Source organism: Mustela putorius, unplaced genomic scaffold, assembly GCF_011764305.1.
Source record: "Mustela putorius furo isolate JIRA1106 unplaced genomic scaffold, ASM1176430v1.1 tig00000785_pilon_pilon_pilon, whole genome shotgun sequence".
Lineage (NCBI taxonomy): Eukaryota > Metazoa > Chordata > Mammalia > Carnivora > Mustelidae > Mustela > Mustela putorius.
In genome coordinates, this window is record NW_025421480.1 from 2,605,876 (window position 1) to 2,627,707 (window position 21,832).

At 39.8% G+C, this 21,832-nt stretch overlaps 1 long non-coding RNA gene across 2 annotated transcripts in view; it reads left to right on the forward strand.

Annotated features, from left to right (window-relative positions):
- LOC123393241 overlaps window positions 1-21,832 on the forward strand; it is a 236,831-nt gene that overhangs the window by 96,754 nt on the left and 118,245 nt on the right. Inside the window, exon 3 of one of the 2 annotated variants that reach the window (XR_006607979.1) lies at window positions 10,610-10,657. The exons of the other annotated variant lie outside the window; for it this stretch is intronic. This is a non-coding gene — a long non-coding RNA (uncharacterized LOC123393241). Of the gene's footprint in view, window positions 1-10,609; window positions 10,658-21,832 lie in introns of those variants that run through there. 2 annotated transcript variants of the gene reach the window in all.

The window sequence follows — 21,832 nt, forward strand, 5'->3', positions numbered from 1 at the left end:
GGTGCCCCAAGATTTCATTCTTTTTGATGGCTAATACTCCATTGTATATATACACCACTTCACCTTTATCCATTCAACTGTTGATGGACATCAGGGCTCTTTCCATATTTTGGCTATTTGGACATTGCTGCTAAGAACATTGGGGTGCAGGTGTCTCTTTGAATCACTATGTTTATATCCTTTGGATAAATACCTAGTAGAGTAATTTCTGGGTTGTAGGGTGGCTCTATTTTTAACTTTTTGAGGAACCTTCATACTGTTCTCCAGATTGGCTGCAGCAATTTACATTCCCACCAGTAGTGTAAGAGGATTCCCCTTTCTCTGCATCCTCACTAACATCTGTTGCTTCCTCAGTTGTTCATTTTAGCCATTCTGACTGGTGTGAGGTGGCATCTTATTGTGGTTTTGATTTGTATTTCCCTGATACCAAGTGATGTGGAGCACTTTTTCATGTATCTGTTGGCCATTTGTATGTCTTTTTTTTTTTTTTTTTTTTTTTCCCAGAAATGTCTGTTCAAGTCTTCTGCCCATTTCTTGACTGGGTTTTTTGTTGTTTGGGGGGTGATGAGTTTAATGTTTTACTAGATTCTGAATACTAGCTCTTTTTCTTATAAGACATTTGCAAATATCCTCTCCCATTCTATAGGCTGACTTTCAGTTTTATTGACCATTTCCTTCTGTGCAATTTTTTTTTATCTTGATGAAATCCCAATAGTTCTTTTTTGTTTTTGTTTCTCTTCCTTTTGGAGATGTGTTTAAGGGGTTGCTGCAACTGAGGTAAATATTTTGCAGCCTGTGTTCTCTAGGATTTTGATAGATTCCTGTCTCACATTTAGGTCTTTCATCCATTTAAAGTTTATTTTTGTGTATGGTGTGAGGAAATGGTCCAGCTTCATTACTCTGCATGTGGCTGTCCAATTTTCCCAACACCATTTATTGAAGACACTGTCTTTTTTTCCATTGGATATCTTTCCTGCTTTGTCACAGATTAATTGACCATAGAGCTGAGGTTCCATTTCTGCATTCTCTCTTCTGTTCCTTTGATCTATGTGTCTATTTTGGCGCTAGTACCATATGTCTTGATGATTAAAGCTTTGTAAGATGGCTTGAAGTTTGGAATTGTGATGCCTTCATCTTTGGTTTTTTTTTTTTTTTTTTTCAGCATTACTTTAGCTACTTGGGGTCTTTTCTGATTCCATGCAAATTTTAGAATTGTTTGTTCCAGCTCTGAAAAATGATGTATTTCGATAGGGATTGCATTGAATGTGTAGATTGATTTGGGTAGCCTAGACATTTTCACAATATTTGTTCTTCCAATCCATGAGCATGGAATATTTTTCCATTTCTTTATATCTTCTCAGTTTCTTTCGTGAATGTTCTATAGTTTTTAGAGTACAGATCCTTTACCTCTTTGGTTATGTTTATTCCTAGTTATCTTACGGTTTTTGGTCCAATTGTAAATGTGATCAGTTCCTTGATTTCTTTTTCTTCTGACTCACTGTTAGTGTTTAGAAATGCAACTGACTTCTGTACCTTGACTTTTATATCCTGTGACTGCTGAATTCCTCTATCAGTTCTAGTAATTTTGGGGTGGAGTCTTTCGGGTTTTCTTCATAAAATATCATGTTATCTGAAAAGTGAGAGTTTGACTTCTTCTTTGCCATTCTGATATCTTTTATTTCTGTTTGTTGTCGATTGCTGAGGCTAGAACTTCGGGTACTATGTTGAACAATGGTGGTGAGTGGACATTCCTGTCATGTTCTGGACTTTAGGGGAAAAGCTCTGTTTTTCCCCACTGAGGATGATATTTGCTATGGGTTTTTTTTTTTTTTAAGATTTTATTTATTTATTTGAGAGAGAGAGAGAGAGACAGTGAGAGAGAGCATGAGCAAGGAGAAGGTCAGAGGGAGAAGCAGACTCCCCATGCAGCTGGGAGCCCGATGCGGGACTCGATCCCAGGACTCCGGGATCATGACCTGAGCCAAAGGCAGTCGTCCAACCAACTGAGCCACCCAGGCGTCCCGCTATGGGTTTTTTATATATGGCATATATGATATTGAGGTGTGTTCCTTCTATCCCTAAACTGTGGAGAGGTGGTGTTTTTTTTTGTTTTTTTTTTTTTATCAAGAAAGAATGTTCTAGGGGCGCCTGGGTGGCTCAGTGGGTAAAGCCTCTGCCTTCAGCTCAGGTCATGATCCAGGGACCTGCAATTGAGCCCCACATCAGGCTCTCTGCTTAGCAGGGAGCCTGCTTCCTCCCCCCTTTCTCTCTGCCTGCCTCTCTGCCTACTTGTGATCTCTCTCTCTCTGTCAAATAAATAAATAAAAAGGAAAGAAAGAATGTTCTATTTTGTCAAATTTTTGGGGGGTATGTAATTCCTGCTTGAGGGTCTTTCCCCTCAGCACTTTGAATATGTTGTCCTGCCACTTTTTTACTTCCATACTTTCCGATGAACAGTTAGCTATTAATCTCATTCATTTCCCTTTAATGTGATGAATCATTTTTTTTTCCTGATGCCTTTTGAGGTTCTCTGTCTTTTTACAGTATGACTGTCAAATGCATAGGCGTGCTTATCTTTCAGTTTTTCCTAGTTAGATTTTATTAAAGTTTTTTTGATGTATTGTATTGATTATAACAATCATAGCAATATATTATATATATGTTATATACATACATACAGTATATTATATTGGTTTTCATTGAATTCAGGAAAATTTCAGCCATTATTTCTTCAAGTATTCTTTATGTCATTTTCTATCTATCCTCTTAACGGGGCTCCAGTTGTGTGCACATTTATATGCTTTGTGATGTCCCACACAGCTCTAAGGGTATATCTGTTTTTCTTTATACTTTTTTTCTGTTTTCTCTTCAGATTGGATATCGTATCTTGATCTCAATTGACCTATCTCCAGTTTGTAGATTCTTTTTGCTGTTTGTTCAGATTTTTAAGCCCTTCTAAATACTTTATTTGTTATCAGACTTTTTAATCCCTTGAATTCCTATTTTATTCTCTTTCCTTTCCCATAATTTCTGTATCTTTGATATTATTTTTTATTTGTTTGACAATCATTTATACTCTTTTTAAAATTCTTTTTATATGATTTCCATTACTTTTAATGAATTTGTAATAGCTTAAAATCTTTGCTTACTAATTCCAAAATCTGGGCTTTCTTAAGGGGATTTTCTAATGACTACTGTTTTTTTGTATATTTGGGACATCCTTTCTGGTTTTTTTTTTTTTTTTTGGCATGTATTTTCGTTTTGGGGGGAGAATATTGGATATTTATAGGAAAGAGATTTGGGGAGAGGATATTGTACTGGGGAGCTGAAGAGTAGGTGGACTTGAAAAAGAAATAAGTTCAAGTTGAAAAATGTAGAATAATGTAAGGAAAATAATTAAAGCTACTAATAATTATACCTTTCAAAAATAAATTGGGGTGTTTCCTTTTTTGTTTTTTTGTATAAATATATCTATATAGTACATATTATAACTACCCATTCAAACAATACACACATGTATGTGGACACACACAAGCATGTTATGTCTGTATGAGTGTATTTTTAAGCAAATTGCTATTATATGGTGGGTTTATGCTTTTTCCTCACATAATGATTATGGCTGCCCTTGGCATTTATTTAAATAATGAAATTAAGTAATATATATGTAAATTTTTTATTTAGTATGACCCTAGCACATAGGGATGCTTGGTAATGTTGCCTGCATATAAAATTACTAAGGGAGCTTCATGGTGTGACTTTTTACCAACTCTGTGGTCTCAGCCGGCCTCCTCCCCCTGCAGCTTCAACTAAAAGAGACCCAACTGTAAGAGATTTGTTTTCTGTGACATTTGCTATTTGTTGCTGGCTCACCGTTTCGATGGGGGAGGTGTTATGTTAAAGTCTGTAGGGGCAGTAGACCATGCACTTTTTGACACTATTACTCATCTCTCTCAGGGAGAATGTCACCAAGTGTCACTTCCCCCATTTTCTTAATGGTATATTGGAGCTGCCCAAGTCCATGCTGTCACTCATGTGGCAAGTGGCAGACTTGACAGCCTCAGGGAAAGCGGGGGAGGAAATGTTTCGTCTTCCCCCCTCTTTCTCCTTTCTTCTTGTGTTTTTGTGTTGACATGAGCCCTGTTGGTTGCTTTGTCCATTGAGGGGTCTGGTAGACATGTTTGCCTTTTAGCTCTGTGGTGGGAAACCTTGTTCATTTTAGATAATTTGAGAACACTGCTGGATTGTTGGGTTCCAGGAGGTGAACTTGTTAAAGAAATGTTTATGTTAGTTTCGGTTTCTGCCCATTACTCTGTGAAACCAAGGCATAGGGTAAAATTTCTCGGTTTTATTTTCTTGTGTTCCAAGGCCTTTCTGTACAACTGCCCCCAAATTTTAGCGCACGAGAGCGCTTTCTTTGCAAACACAGATTTAAGTTAAAGTTTAAGCTGTGTTTTCTCATTAGACTGATGGCAATCTTGAAGACACCATCCATTTCCTCCCTGTGTTAAGTGGCCTGCCTGGGCACCAGAGATCCACTTTTCCCACAGGATAGGAGGCTTCTGTGGTCAACTATGTATACAGAGCAGTAGATTAAACCAGTTTGTATAGTTTTCTGTATGAGTCAGTCCACACATATGCATTACTGAGTCCTCCTGGATACTGCATATTAGTTGAACTCTGTAGAGATGGAACCTCTCATGCTTGTAGGAACACCAGTTACCCTCTCATTGTGTAGCATCTTTGGGCCCTGGGGTGGTGAGAAGCAAACTTCAGGAGAGGGCTGTCTGTCTCAAATAAGCTCTAATTTATTATTTTAAAACATAATAGGGTGATTCTGCTATGTCTTATATTCTATTTGATGGAGAGTTGTTGTCTAACAGAATGTAAGTTGAACTTATGCAGTATCCAGGTTAGGCTTGCTTGGCGAGGCAGCACGGTCAGAGGCAGAGGAAGGGAGTTAGCTAGTCCCAGCCCTGCCACTGCATACAAGCCTGTTTCCTCCTTAGGACCCAGGTTGCCACTAGTCTGTCTGGTATCTGAGAGCAGATCTGAGAGGCGGAGCAGCATGGTGGCCAAGAGTGCCAGTGACAGAAATACCGGGGCCAAGTTCTGGCCGCCTCTAACCTACTGACAGCTGCGTGTCTCTGCATAAATTACGTACCCGTCAGCCTCAGTTTGGTCGTATAGGGTTACTGGCAAGGATTCTAGGTGCTAAAACATTTTAAAATTTAGCACTATTCTTAGAATATAGGTAGTGTCCTATAACTAATAGTTACTGTTATTGAAGAGGGTCACATTCCTAATAGCTCAAATGTGGTAGAGCCCATACCTCCTGTCATCTGCTCCTTTGGGACTCTGATCTCTTGCAGATTCCCTTTGTCCTTTTCCTCCTCTTCCTCAAGCTCCCAACCACGTACGTCTTCAGTGGTATGTGATGAGAGCACTTACTTACGTCGTATCACGTAATCCTTACCTTACTGCTCTAAGTCAGTAGTTTTCTCTCACTGAAGTCTGTTTTAGCCGCACTGTTTAAAATTGCTCACTACAGCGGCACCTGGGTGGCTCAGTCGGCTAAGTGCCTGCCTTCGGCTCAGGTCACGGTTCCAGGGTCCTGGGATAGAGCTTCCTTCTCAGCAGGGAATCTGCTTCTTCCTCACCTGCTCCTGCTCTCTCTCTCTCTCTCTCTCTCTCTCAAATAAAGTATTTAAAATAAAATATGTAAATAAATAAATTGTTAATGGCAACCCCCACCAAACTTAATCCCTGGTTCTCCCCCCACACACAGGACTTATCTTCTAACATAACGCACATTTACCATGTTTATTTATTATTTATATCTTGTTTACATCCTCCTTTAGAACCTAAGTTCCATAAGGACAGGGAATTTTTATAAATCTCTTTTTGACTGACACGTTCTAAATGCCAATATAGCACTTGCACATAATAGATGCACAATCAGTATTTGTTCAACAAATACGTGAACAGTATTGATTGAACAACAAGAGCAAAACATGTGTGACCAACAACTTCTGTTTTAAGGGAATGAATTCTGATAAGTTATGTAAACTGACTAAGTGATAGCCAATAGGGTTTGGAATCTGGGTTTGAATCAATCCGAAAGCCCAGTCTCTTGACCATTTTTCTCTACTTTTGTCACCTAAAGACACTTGGGGGTTTTTCAAGGGATGTTTCCTCTGTGTTCACATTTTTAAAAAATGCTATTCTTCTTTGGTAACACAACTAGGATCCTAGAACCTTCAGGTGTCCGAGCTAGGTGGTCTGTATTGATATGGAGTTCTCTTTTTGTGTGACTACCTCTTAGAAGCACTCTGGAGAGGTGTTGTTTGTGTCCCCCATGTTTCCCTAGCTAAGTCTTCAGTGTGGCACAGAACCATGAGTGCATGGGCTAAACCAGGTGTGACCCAAGCAGCAGCCACCATGCTACCCTCATTCATGTCTTTCCCTTCCTGTAACAGCTAAGATTTAGAAGTCACCATGGGTATGTGGATCCCTAAACAGTATATTGTGTAGTTTTTGGAAGCTGAGTGGTAAGCACAAATCTCTTTGTACATAGTGATTTCGGTGTTGTCACTATCACTGCTCCTAGGAGATGGTGATCTGAATGGAATTTCTGGATTACAGTCTCAGTGTTCTGAGAGTTTCTAAAATCCCCATTCTTGTGGGTTTGTGTGCTTTGAAAGTTTCCTTACTATGTTCTGGTTTTAGGAAGGAGTAGGAAAGAGTAGGAAGAAGTAGAAAGAGAAATGTATGTTAACTCTGTTACCTTAACCTAGAACCTCCAAAAACAGAATTTCCTTCTTTGGTCTAGAGCTCATTTAATCCTCTTCAGGGGGAGCTCATCTGCTGTATTAGGGGGGAAATATTAATAGTGTTCATTCTTACTTAAATTAGTTCAGTCTGATAACTTAATCAGTTCCTTAAGGTAATGCTCAGTCTGGTAACTGGGGAGCATGTCTAGGGAAGGAGGTCTGAGGGGAAGACTGCGTCTTTGGGGCCTGAAGCCCAGGTAATGTTCCTGTTTAACTGGCATTTTCCTATGAAGTTGGTGACTGTACCAAGGAGCACTGCCAGCTTCTGAGCAAGCAGGAGAGAAGTGACTGGTTGGTGACTGTACCAGTCACTTCTCTCCTGCTTGCTCAGAAGCTGGCAGTGCTCCTTCGGTTGGTCTGCCTTATATCTGGCTTCCACTGGCTGCAGGCCTGGGTGTCCACCATGTTCTCCCGCTCTCCACTGGCCCACGGATCCACCTCAGCCTCAGCAGTGAGGTTACTTGCCACTGTCACTGTGGAATCAGTGGCTAGTCTGCTCGATCTCGACTTATCTCCAGGCCCCATGGAAACCAAGGATTGCTTTGGAGAGCTAACTTGAGAGATTCTTTCCACTCTTCCTAACTGAGGTGGTCGTATGTGTCAAATTAGTGCAGAAGGTAATTCTCCATAGTCCTTAATGGGGAGGAGGCAAATAAGCAGTGCTCCTGCCCTCACGGTTATGCTAATGTACCTCCCTCTCTGAGGTACTAGAAGGTAAGGGAGGATGGCCTTTTCTTGTATCCAGAATCACATATTCCTTTTGTCTTTGAGTAGCATCCTTTCCACACTGCAGGTGATCTCTGTAAGTGTTGGGTCTTAATGTGAATGAATAAAGGAGTTTAGAGAAATTCTCTTTCAACATCATAGTGATTATATTTCTATTTTGTATATTAGAAGCTAAATATTTTCTCCTTTTTCCTCTTTGCATTTCTTTTCTTTAAGATTTTATTTATTCATTTGACAGAGAGAGAGAGAGAGAGTGAGAGAGAGCATGAGAGGGGAAAGGTCAGAGGGAGAAGCAGACTCTCTGTGGAGCTGGGAGCCTCATGTGGGATTTGATCCCAGGACTCTGTGATCATGACCTGAGCCAAAGGCAGATACTTAACCTGCTGAGCCACCCCGGTACCCCTCCTCTTTGCATTTCTTTTGTAAAATATCCTTGTATTTCTCCAGACCAACGGATTTCTTGGGTTGTCCAACTCCGAAGAGGCAAAGGGAATACTAGATAGTTTTCCAAATACCTTTTGCTGTACTTCTGGTGAATATAATTACATTGGTGTAGGCTAAAATGACTCTGAAAACCTGGAGTTGGTTACATCATGGGTGCCTGGAGAATGTCTTGGACTGTGGGATTCTGCTTATGGACAGGGTTTAGGGAGGAGGCTTGCCAGCTATATGTTAGTTATGTGATATAGGGCCATTTCTTAACACCTCCTTTGTAAAATTGGGTTGCCAAGACAATCAAGTGGAAAGATTTTTTTTTTAAAGATTTTATTTATTTATTTGACACAGAGAGATGACAAGCAGGCAGACAGGCAGGCAGAGAGAGAGGAGGAAGCAGGCTCCCTGCTGAGCAAAGAGCCCGATGCGGGGCTCGATCCCAGGACCTTGAGATCATGACCTGAGCCGAAGGCAGTGGCTTAACTCACTGAGCCACCCAGGTGCCCCTGAAGTGGAAGTTTTATAAAGAACTTCAAGCTTCATAAATCGTTACCATCACTGTTGCTAATACTACTCCTATTAATGTTGCATTCAGAAGGAGTCCATTTCTTTGATTTGAAATACTTTAAAGCTTAGTGTTCTAATTTTGCTGATTTAGGGTGTTCCCGTTCCAAATAATCTAGAATTCAGCAGAAGTATCTTTGGGATGGCAGATAAAAAGATGCAGGAAGAAGCCAACACACTAAGAATTGTTAGAAATAATTAAGGACAGTGTTAATGAGCAAGTGAATGGCCGCCCTGGACAGAGGTTGCCCAAACCTTGTCAACTTCGCTCTGTTTCAACTGTTTGTCCCTGAGTGGGTAACTCTTTTGGTTAGGTGGGCTTAAGGAGTGAAAGAACTTCTGTAAGTATGAGAAATCTTTTTTAAACTCTCAGCTAATTTCATGGGGTGAATTAAATGTCTGACTTGATATCTTCAACTTAAAGCATTTTGAAGGGATTGAATGTGCCAGAATCTTTTTTTTTTTAAAGATTTTACTTATTTATTTGACAGAGATCACAAGTAGGCAGAGAGAGAGGGGGAAGCAGACTCCCCGCTGAGCAGAGAGCCCAATATCGGACTCGATCCTAGGACCCCGGGATCATGACCTGAGCCGAAGGCAGAGGCTTAACCCACTGAGCCACCCAGGTGCCAGAACATGCCAGAATCTTAAGAAAGATTATGTTGGGTCATGGGATTTTGATTGATGTTTTTAATTTTTTTCCCCCCTGAGGTCTCCCGAGTTTTCTTTATGACATCTGTTACTTTTCCTATCAGAAAAGAAAAAATAAAGATAAAAGCAAAATGATAATATAGAGCTGAATTTTCATCTTAAGATTCACATTCTAATAACCATCTTAGACTCGATCCATAGCAGACATGTTTTCTCTTTTACTATTCCATTTGAGCTCAATGTACATTTTTATTTTTATTTTTATTTTTTTTAAAGATTTTATTTATTTATTTGTCAGAGACAGAGGGAGAGAGAGTGAGTGAGCACAGGCAGACAGAGAGGCAGGCAGAGGCTGAGGGAGAAGCAGGCTCCCTGCCGAGCAAGGAGCCCAATGTGGGACTCGATCCCAGAACCCTGGGAGCATGACCTGAGCCGAAGGCAGCTGCTTAACCAACTGAGCCACCCAGGCGCCCCTCAATGTACATTTTTAAAATAGAATTTGAAATGGCTCAGTTGACACAAACTAGCATGCTAACTTTGTGGCAATACGGTGTTGCTAAAGATTAGCTTGGGGACAAGGATCTGAGTGGTTTTTTGCATTTCATCAACTTCTTGGACTTAAAACAGAGACTCTCATAGGGATGCTACCCTGAGGTTTGAATGAAGACTTAAAGATATTGTATATGTTTTTTGTTGTCTGCTTTTTATATATATAAGCATTTATATATGAACAAGATATCAATATGCAAGTTAAAAGAAAAAGACATTTTGAAAAATTAAGCAAGTCTTCACCTGTACAATGAGGAGAGGGTCTCTGAGGTCCCTTCCACCTGTAGAATTCTTTTTTTGTGTTTCAACCCCAAAATCTACTGGTGGCAAGTTGAGAAAAATGCTATTCTCAAGGCTGGCCATATGGGGGTGCAGTGACTCCTCAAAGAACCCGTGCTCAGTAAGCCCGAAAGCAAAATGTTACACTCCAGAGCTGAGTTATTCCAGGAGACGCCTGACCAGTTTATTATACTTCTAGTTCCCGGCAAGAGAAGAAAGTTTATAATTTTCCATAATTTAGAAAAAGATGTGTTTTGAACTGTGACAAAGGCAGGGCCAATGCATGTGACTTTCTCTTCTAGTCTTGTGACTGAAAGAGGTATTTGAGGATTGAACTCTGTATTTGTAGATGGCTTTCTTTTGTTCTCTTTAAATCTGTGAATTAAATAGCAACACTGGTGTGCTGTGTGCCTTAATCGCCTTTCCCTGAGCCTCAGTTAGCTGTCTCTGGGTCCTCCGGCCTCGCTACACGTGCCCTGACTCTTCTCCTTTCCTTCTCTGCTAAGTTACATGTCATGACTCTATTTCTTCCACTCTTTTTTTTTTTTTAAAGATTTTATTTATTTATTTGACAGAGAGAGATCACAAGTAGGCAGAGAGACAGGCAGAGAGAGAGAGGAGGAGGAAGCAGAGAGCCCGATGCGGGACTCGATCCCAGGACCCTGAGATCATGACCTGAGCTGAAGGCAGCGGCTTAACCCACTGAGCCACCCAGGCGCCCCTATTTCTTCCACTCTTAAACTCATCACAGTTAGGAGCCCACACGTGTTCCTGGGTCACTGGTGAACTTTGTGTTGACAAACCCGGGATGCTTTCTCAGTCCTTACCTTACACACTATCTTAAACCTTTCTGTCCTTTGCTTCCGTGACTCCAAGCTGTCCTGACAGTCCTCCTCCTTCTTTAACTCTTCCTCTCTGGTCTTCATGGACTTTTCCTTTTCTGTGTGTCCATTAACCACTGGTGAACACCCCAGGTTCTAAAGTGTTCATTTCTTTCTTTACACGCTTTGCTTGGGGGATCTCATAACCATCTATCATTGTTTTATCTTACAGTGGAATGGTGATGAACGCTAAATTTTTACTTTTATCTTTGACCTCATCTGTGATCTTTGGTCTTCATATATCCTACAGGAATCACAGACTCAGCATATCCCAAACTGTCCTCATTGTCATTCTCAGCTCTCACCACCTCCAGTCTTCCCCACCAATCCCCCCACGATGTACTATGGCTCCTTGATTTTTAGCTTAATTACTGTCACCATTATCCAAGACATAATAGTCATGTGACACTTCTCAGTTCCCCGAAACTTCCATGTCTAGGCAGTCAACAGGATCTAATAGTTTTAGCTCTTAAACATTTTCTTTTTCAAATATGTGTCTTCAGCCCCATCCCTGATAGCAGCATCTTCATAGAGTCCCTTATCCTGTCTTTCCTGGAGCCTTGCAATATGTAGTCTTCTGTCTTCTGTCTCGCTTTCCTTAAATCTGGTCTTCTACAAAGTAAAGAGATTTTGACAAAACCCAATCATTTAACTTTCTTGTTTAAACATTTTTAGGGGCTCCTTATCATTTCCAGAGTAGAGTGCAAATTTCTTAAAGTCTCTTACAAACCCCTACACACCTGGCTCACTTTCTCTGGTTGCTTCCTGTCTTGATCTCTCACCAGTACTTGGTCGTGACATTATACTCTAATGTCACTGCTTTTATTTAACTCCGCACTCCCCTCATACAGAGTATGTCTCTGGCTATATTTATTTTGTTCCCTTTTTTCCAGACTCCCTTTCCACCTTTCTTTGTCTTAATAGACATCTTTTTTTCTTACGTATCTTTTATATTCTTGTCTCACGATACCTCCTCTGGAAGCTTGCCCTAAACCCTCGGTCGGAAGACACACTTCTTTTTTCTCAGTCTCACAACACTGTGTAGACCTCCATCTTAGAGGTTCACGTATTTGAATGAAATGATATTTGCACCTGTCCCTTTTAATGGGATCCAGCTCTTTGAGAGGAGAGATCAGTTCTATTCATTTTTCTCAGGAGAGCATTGTGCATAATGAGTATTCAATAAATGGTTGTTGAACAGAATTTGAGATTTTTGAGGCTCAGAGTCCTTGAGGGTACTCTGTGAAGTCTACTCCAATACTAAGAAAAACAAACTACAGTTTTAGTTGGAATCAGCTTCCTGGAAGAGAGAAGACTTGAGTTGTGCTGTGAAGAGATGGGTATACGGGATTTGGACTGATAAGAAAAGTGAGGGATATAATCAGACAGAATTGATGAGCAAAAGTGAGAAGTCTTACATGGAGGATAATGCAGACACAATGCTAAGCAAACATCGTGTTTCCAGAGTGGAGTAGTGGGAGATGAGTTAGGATAGATAGAATCAACTTACTACAAACTTCTAATGAGGGGCTGGTGGATTTCGGGCTAATTTCCACAGGCAAAAGGAAGCACTTGAGATTCTTGAACAGAGAAATGGCATGTTCAGAACCATACTTCAGGAAGACTAATCCAGCACAAGATACACAACACGTTGAAGTGGCAAAAAAATGGGAATCAGTGGGGCCACTAGGAAATTATCATGGCAATTCAACAGGTGTCAGATGATGAGTACTTGGACCAAAATGGCAGCAATCTGGAAAAAAAAAAGGAGAATTAATTTTTGAATCATTAGAGGAAAAATTAAGAGACTGATTACTTGTGGTGACACAGAGAGCAAAGAATTATGACATTCTTAGATAGAAGAGCAGAAAGTTGGGGATACAATTAACAAAAAAGAAATTGGAAAGGAAGGATGGTTTGTGTGGTGACTTTGCTTTGAAGACTTTGAATGTGAAATCTTGACGCTTCATAGTACTTCTGTTTACAAGGTGTGCTTAAGAGGTTAAAAAAAAGATTTGTATAAAAAAATTTAAAAAATTAAAAAAAAAGAGGTACTATATAAATTTGAGGGAACAAATGAAATCTTAAAGGTTCATCAGGCACATGAAACCATATTACTGACTTATGGGGCGCACTGAATCAGGAGCAGTAGTATAGATTAAGCAATAATGTGAGTTTAAACTTGTGAAAATCACTGGAGTATGTGAACTTATGAAGGAGGAGGTGTGGGGAGAGAAAGGTAGAGGGCCCAGGTGTGAGCCTTGGGAGACTTCCATCTTTGAAGAGCCAACAAAAGCCAGTGAGTGTGTAAAGTCAGCCAGATAGAGACTTGCAGCTCTGAGCCTAAACAGACTATACAACTCATTTGCCTGCCTCTCAAATAGACCAGCGTTGTCTAAATCAACCAATAATGAAATAAATTTTTTTTTTACCATCTATAACATATAAGTAGCAAGAATATTTGAAGGCTTTTATTGGTCAATTAGAGAAAAATGAATATTTCAGTAGAAAAATGGACTGGTGGCATAAGAACATTTCTTAAACAAATAGAAAAATTTAAGAAACATGCAAGAGGGGGCGCCTGGGTGGCTTAGTCATTGGGCATCTGCCTTCGGGTCAGGTCATGATCCTGGAATCCTGGGATGGAGCCCCACATTGAGCTCTCTGCTCAGCGGGAAGCCTGCTTCTCCCTCTCCCACTCCCCCTGCTGTGTTCTTTCTCTCACTGTGTCTCTCTCTCTCTCTCAAATAAATAAATAAAATCTCAAAAAAAAAAAAAAAGAAAGAAAGAAAGAGAGAAAGAAAAGAAAGAAACATGCAAGAGTCTTCAACTGCCCTGGAAATAAAAGATAAAGTAATATGATAGGACTTTTTTGCTTAGCAAAATCTCCAGATTTGGCAAAGGTATAGGAAATAGGCTCTCAGTAGAAAAATAAACTTATACAAACCTCTGGATGCTGATTTGGTGATCAGATTTGATCCAGTGATTTGGTTCAGTGTGTCCTTGAAACGTAGAAAATAATTGCTTGGCATAAAAATACAAATGTACAAGTGTTCATTTCAGCTTTTCTTATTAGTTATACAAGGTATACCACAAACTCATTAGAGATGATCTTAATAGTTATTAAAATTATTATATCCATTCATTATTTTCACTTTTTTTAAATTTATTTTTTCTTTATTTTCAGCATAACAGTATTCATTATTTTTGCACCACACCCAGTGCCCCATGCAATCCGTGACCTCTATAATACCCACCACCTGGTACCCCAACCTCCCACCCCCAGCCCCTTCAAAACCCTCAGATTGTTTTTCAGAGTCCATAGTCTCTCATGGTTCACCTCCCCTTCCAATTTCCCTCAACTCCCTTCTCCTCTCTTACTCCCCATGTCCTCCATGCTATTTGTTATGCTCCACAAATAAGTGAAACCATTTCACTCAGCATAATCTCTTCCAGTCCCGTCCATGTTGCTACAAAAGTTGGGTATTCATCCTTTCTGATGGAGGCATAATACTCCATAGTGTATATGGACCACATCTTCCTTATCCATTCGTCTGCTGAAGGGCATCTTGGTTCTTTCCACAGTTTGGCGACCGTGGCCATTGCTGCTATAAACATTGGGGTACAGATGGCTCTTCTTTTCACGACATCTGTGTCTTTGGGGTAAATGCCCAGGATGAAACTCCACCATTCTCTTACACCGTACACAAAGATAAACTCAAAATGGACAAAAGACCTCCACGTGAGACAGGAATCCATCAGAATCCTAGAGGAGAACTTAGGCAGTAATCTCTTCGATATCAGCCACAGCAACTTCTTTCAAGATATGTCTCCAAAGGCAAAGGAAACAAAAGGGAAAATAAACTTTTGGGACTTCATCAAAATCAAAAGCTTCTGCACAGCAAAGGAAACAGTCAAAAAACCAAAGAGGCAACCCACGGAATGGGAGAAGATATTTTTAACTTTTATCCCAAGTATTTGTATTGCAGTTCTCATAATTCTAAATTATTTCATATGCTACACTCCTACACATTGCTTGTTTCCATCTGCTGTTTCTACTGTTTAGTTTATGGCATTGAGCTCTCCTCATTTACAGTTGCACTTGCCCACCTTCAAAATTCTATGTCCGCTTTGGATTTGCTGAGTATCGTTTTGATGTGGCAGACTACCTGGTCTCTCCTTGGTGTATCATGAAACTATCTTTTATATTTCATTAGAGTGCGAAATGATTGCACACAAGTCAACCTTTTTTCATTTTTCTAGAGAGAGCACACACGAGTGAGTGTAAGAGCAAGTGTGGGGGGAGGGCCACAGAAGGGGGAGAGAGAGAACCTCAAGCTGACTCCATGCCCAGTAGGGATCCTGAGGTGGAGCTCAAAGTCATGACCTTGAGATCATGACCCAAACTGAAATCAAGAGTTAGACTCTTAACTGACTGAGCCACGCAGGCATCCCACAAATCAGTAATTTTTTAAGTCTTTAAACTCTTAAATCTTTGAAAAAGTAAACAGTGTTTCAGAAATGCATAAAACACTTTAAACTGTCAGAAAGGAAGTCATATTTGGCTGATCTTTTTATACTCCAGATTAAGTTAAAAATGGGTAACTTGTTTTATTTTACATGTTCTGGAAATTCTGAATGTAGTTTCTAAAAAAAATAGGAAGAAAATACATACTTAGTAGCTTGTACAACTCCTCATGAATAGCAAATAAGCCCATCAACTGCAGGATCAGTATTTATAAAGAAATTAGTTAATATTAACTGGTAACGTTTTCATTTGCTGGAGTGGTCCCTCCTCACCTTTGGGAAGTTATTCTAATGTTTTCTACATAATAGTAAGCATAAATAGATAGATAGATGATAGATGGCAAATATTTTGAAACTTTGGAAGATTTATAAGTTATGAACACAAAATAAAATATTTTACTTTTCTAACAAACATAGAATGAAGTTTTAGGTATTGCCTTTTTGTACATTATTTGACTATGCTATTGCCACGAACCAGGAGTGAAATAGAAGCTCTGTTATCAGTCACTAGACATGTGTGAACTGGTTAAGTGTCCAGGTTCGTTTAAGTTTATCCTGAAGTCTCACTACTGCCCATTTTTACTAACTTGGTTTTTTCTTCCTAGGGCAATGACATTTATTCAGCATATTGCTAAACGCTTCTTAACAATACTGAGTAACACAACTTCATAGACAATGTTTTCCATTCCACGTACGGATTATAATTTGACTTTTCGTCTCATGTAATTTTTCTACATGGAGACAAAAAAGTACTGGAAGGAATGGGAACATGTATGTTTCTATAAATCTCATTTGAAGTGTGACTCTAACTTAGAGAAAGGTTTTGTTTCACAGAGATATGCTGGGCAGAAAAAGATAGTAAAGCACTGATCTAATGTCACAAGAATGGACAGTCCTAGCCATTTATAGCTGATGACTACAAAGGCTGTAGTAGACACCAGAGAGAACTCATTACAGGTCCATTCTGCCTTTCTCATAGCGATGAAGGTAAAGATTTCCATGCCATCTTACCATTTTATTTCTGAAATGACATATTGTTTCTGCTGTGCTTGTATAATGCTATTATTTCACTAAAGGTCCAGGGTTACAAATCCTAGAGGATCGTGTGGCCACAGCCACTTCCTGGGATCATCCCAAGAGAAACATACCCAGAGAGGTCCAGGAAAGGCAAAGCACATTCTCTATCTCTGTTAAATTCTTGGCACAAACTCTGGTAGAGTTACTTTTTGAATTAATCAGATACCTTTTTGCCTAAGCCCCCACCAAAGTGAACTGTCCCCTTGCTCTTGCCCTAGTCCTAGCCAGGCTTGGCTTCTGTACCATTTCAATCTCAAGACTGGGAGAGATAAATCCAAGGTAGAGAATGTCTTCTTAGGATATAGCATGTCTGTATTTAATCTGTAAGTCCCAGGGGAGTGTCCTCACCCACACAGGGACAAGAGTCACCTACTGAACCTACTGAAGTTTGGTTCTTTAATCTTCTGGCTGTATCAAGAGCTCTAGCTCCTGGTACTGCTATAAATGATTTTGAAGCTAATCCAAAAAGGATGGGTAGAGGAAGTAGAGAGGAAGAGTCCAATGTGTGATAACTGTTGAGAGACAGGATAGTGGCGATATAGCAGAGCAGTCAAGACACCAGGTTCTGGTGCCAGACTGCCTGGATTAAAATTCTTTTCTGTCACTTTATAACTTAGTCAAGTTACTTAATGACTCTGTGCCTCTGTTTTCTCATCTGTGAAATGGGGGTCATACCACATGACTTATGAGAGTTAAATGACTTAACAGAGAAAAAGCTCTTTTGGAATATACCAAGTATTTTTTTATTAAATTTTTTTATTTTTTAAATTACTTTTCATTGTACTAGAATTCATTGTTTATGCACCACATCCAGTGCTCCATGCAATACGTGCCCTCCACAATACCCACCACCAGGCTGGCCCAATTTCCCACCCCCCGTCCCTTCAAAGCCCTCAGATTGTTTTTCAGAGTCTGTAGTCTTTCATGGTTCATCTCCCCCACCAATTTCCCTCAACTCCCTTCTCCTCTCCATCTCCCCCTGTCCTCCGTGTTATTTCTTATGCTCCACAAGTAAGTGAAACCATATGATAACTGACTCTCTCTGCTTGACTTATTTCACTCAGCAGAATCTCCTCCAGTCCAGTCCATGTTGCTACAAAAGTTGGGTATTCATCCTTTCTGATGGAGGCATAATACTCCATAATGTATATGGACCACATCTTCCTTATCCATTCGTCCGCTGAAGGGCATGTTGGTTCTTTCCACAATTTGGCAACTGTAGCCATTGCTGCTATGAACATTGGGGTACAGATGGTCCTCCTTTTCACTACATCAGTATCTTTGGGGTAAATACCCAGGAGTGCAATTGCAGGGTCATAGGGAAGCTCTATTTTTAATTTCTTAAGGAATCTCCACACTGTTCTCCAAATTGGCTGCACCAACTTGCATTCCCACCAACAGTGCAAGAGGGTTCCCCTTTTTCCACATCATCTCCAACACACGTTGTTTCCTGTCTTGTTAATTTTGACCATTCTAACTGGTGTAAGGTGGTATCACAACACACACAAAACAGATAATCATGTCAAAAAATGGGCAGAAGACATGAACAGACACTTCTCCAATGAAGACATACAAATGGCTATCAGACACATGAGAAAATGTTCATTATCACTAGCCATCGGGGAGATTCAAATTAAAACCACACTGGAATATACCAAGTATTTAATAAACTTTTGTTATCATTATCCCAACATATCATGTGGCCATTCTGCCATAACGCCACATGGTTTGTTTTTTTAGGAAGTGGTTATCAGTGTTCAAAAAAAAATCAAATTTTATTTGCATAGTCATGGGCTTGGGTAGACTTGTTAGTCCTAACCACATTCATAATCAACTGATTTTGAAATTAGGCAACTGGCATATTAAGTTATAAAGGAAGGTGTAATTGCCAGTGATCTAGAATGTTTTGGTCTGATTGTTTGGTCAAGTTCTCTCCATGTAGAAAAATTACATGAGAGAGGAAAGTCAAATTATAACCAATAGGTTGAATGGAAAACATAAAGTTAGATTATGAGAATATTATACGGGGCACTCAACATTGGTGATCAGATGTATCCTACATCGCTCAGAGCAAATATATAGATTGGTAAGTCAGAGTGTCATCTTTTTCAGATAGCACAGAAGACGAACGGAAAACATCACTTCTTGGGCTTCTCTTTTCTAGTTTCCAGCAGTCTGTCTCCTTTCCCATTAATGGGTTCCACTCTCAGAATATACTGCAAATACACTAAAAGGGTTAGGTTTCCCGATCAATTAGTTACAGGCATAGTCTAGGCTTGTTTTTCGGTATTTACCTGCTGCTTTTTAAATGGATTTTTTTTTAAAGATTTTATTTATTTGACAGAGATCACAAGTAGGTAGAGAGGCAGGCAGAGAGAGAGGAGGAAGCAGGCTCCCTGCTGAACAGAGAGCCTGATGCAGGACTCGATCCCAGGACCCTGAGATCATGACCTGAGCCGAAGGCAGTGGCTTAACCCACTGAGCCACCCAGGCGCCCCTTTACCTGCTGCTTTTTTCTAGTTCAATTTAAAGGTTCCCAAATCTCAGCACACAATTATAAATACCCTCACAGAACAATGCTGTTAAGTGTTGCGTGCACAGGAAGCACCTGGGCATCGCGTTGAACTACAGAATCAGGTGCAGCAGATCTGACGTGAGGCCTGAGCTGCTGATTTTCTTTAAAACATCTTAATTTTATTTAATATTTTTTCATGTTCCACGATTCATTGTTTATGCACCACACCCAGTACTCCATGCAATATGTGCCCTTCTTAATACCCACCACCATGAGCTTCTGATTTTTAACAAGCTTCAGGTGATATCAGTGCTTTTGGCCTCTGCTTTTTTTTTTTTTTTTTTTTTTTTTTTTTTTTTCCCTTTCCCTTGTTTCACAGTTAGAGAAAAACATAATCTCTAAGTTCTGGAAGGAGTGTATGGAGTGGATAGGGGCAGTCATTTGCTGTTTTACACAGGAAACTTTCTTCTCTTCTGTGTACCTACAGCATACGATTTCCCTGATCACTTCATAAGGCTTTTGTTAGAATGTTTGTTACAGGGTGCTTTGTAAACTGTGAAGTCATATAAACTAAGTCATTACGTTTTACTAAATAAATCCTCCTAGCTATGTAGATTGTCCATGAAGAAGAAACTGCACAGTAAAGCAAGGCCTATAACGTACAGCCTCTGCCCTAATGTGTGATATGAGCACTCGTTAGGGTCCATTGTTGTCCTCTGTGTTATCTATTCCAGCTCAAAGTGCCACTACCAAGAGCACATTTTTTTTTTAAAGATTTTTTTAAATGTATTTATTTGTCAGAGAGAGAGAGAGAGAGAGAGTGAGCACTGGCAGATGGAGGCAGAAGGAGAAGCAGGCTCCCCGCCGAGCAAGGAGCCCGATGTGGGGCTCCATCCCAGGACGCTGGGATCATGACCTGAGCCGAAGGCAGCTGCTTAACCAACTGAGCCACCCGGGTGTCCCAAGAGCACATATTTTTATACTTGTTTCCAGTTTCTGTGCAGATGAGTCCTGGTTCCTTTGAAAAAACTGCCAAAATGTATTTTTTATACATATCACAATTCCTTGTTTAGGTCAGGTTTCAAATATCTGTTCCATATGTGGTGAAAAATCTCTTCCACTATTCTCACTTGATGGAGATCATACTTCCTCTGTTTATACACATTGTTTTTAGACATTGCTTTTGAATTATCATCCTAATAACTACCGTTTTTTAAGTTCTCAACATGTCTTCATACCATGAATTATTATATATTTTGAATACATGTGTTTTTCCCTAATTGTTGAAATATACCTGGGAAGTGAGGATTTTCTATTGAGGTCAGGTTCAATTAACCTGTAGTAAAATTACCCCCCAAATTTCAGTGGTTTAACAACAACAACAACAACAACAACTTTCCAGTCATGGAAAGACCAGTGCTTGGTCAGGAAGGAGCCTTCATCTTAGAAGGCCTTCATCTTGATTTGTGCCTAGGTCTTTTTTTTTTTTTAATTTAATTTAATTTATTTTTTATTTTTTAATTTTTTTCAGCATAACAGTATTCATTGTTTTTATACCACACCCAGTGCTCCATGCGATGTGCCTAGGTCTTAATCTATAAAGGTGACTGAGTGATGGTATGGAAAAGTCAGTGTTATTGAAAGAAAAGTTTATTGCTATTTGTAGTTCCCCTGGAAGCAAGAGGCATTGTGTACCATGTAAGGCCACGTGGAGAAATACCATAGTTGGGTCAGGAGGCAGGAGCAGGAGCAAGAGAAAATCATAGGCCCAGAACCATTATTGTGCTTTCTGTGGGGAAGTAAGGCAGGGTAAGGGAGAGGCTAGTGTGAATAATGCTGGTGGGTTCTGGGCTATAAGAGTGGTGTCTCTAGTATTTGCCTGGTTGTTGGCCCTTGATGATTTAGGGCAGGGGACACTGGCTTGGTATGTGAAAGTTAGATAAAGAAGGTAGTTGGAGGTATGAACTTGGGATTGTTTGGAGGGTTTTTGTTTGTTTGTTCATTTGTTTTGTAAACAAGAAAGGCTTTACTGGTTTACTTTCATTGGATACTCACCTGTGTGTGTGTGTTTACTTTTTTAAATTAACATATAATGTGTCATTTGCTCCAGGGGTACAGGTCTGTGAATCATCAAGCTTACACATTTCACAGCACTCACCCTAGCACATACCTTCCCCCATGTCCATTATCCAACCACCCTATCCCTAACCCCCCAGCCCCCCAGCAACCCTCAGTTTGTTTTGTGAGATTTAGAGTCTCTTGTGGTTTGTCTCCCTCCTGATCCCATCTTGTTTCATTTTTTCCTTCCCTACCCCCCAAACCCCCGACCCTTCCTCTCAAATTCCTCATATCAGAGAGTTCATATTATAATTGTCTTTCTCAGATTGACTTATTTCACTCAGCATAATACCTTCTAGTTCCATCTATGTTGTTGCAAATAGCAAGATTTAATTTCTTTTGATGGCTGCATAGTATTCCATTGTGTGTGTATATATGTATGTGTATGTGTATATATATATATACACACACACACATATATATATATGTGTGAATATATATATTCACACATATATATATATATATGTATATGTGTATATATATATATACACATATACACCACATCTTCTTTATCTGTTCATCTGTTGATGGACATCTAAGTTCTTTCCATAGTTTGGCTATTATGTACATTGCTGCTATAAACATTGGGGTGCATGTGCCCCTTCAGATTCCTACATTTGTATCTTTAGGTTAAATACCTAGTAGTGCAACTGCTGGGTCATAGGGTAGCTCTATTTTCA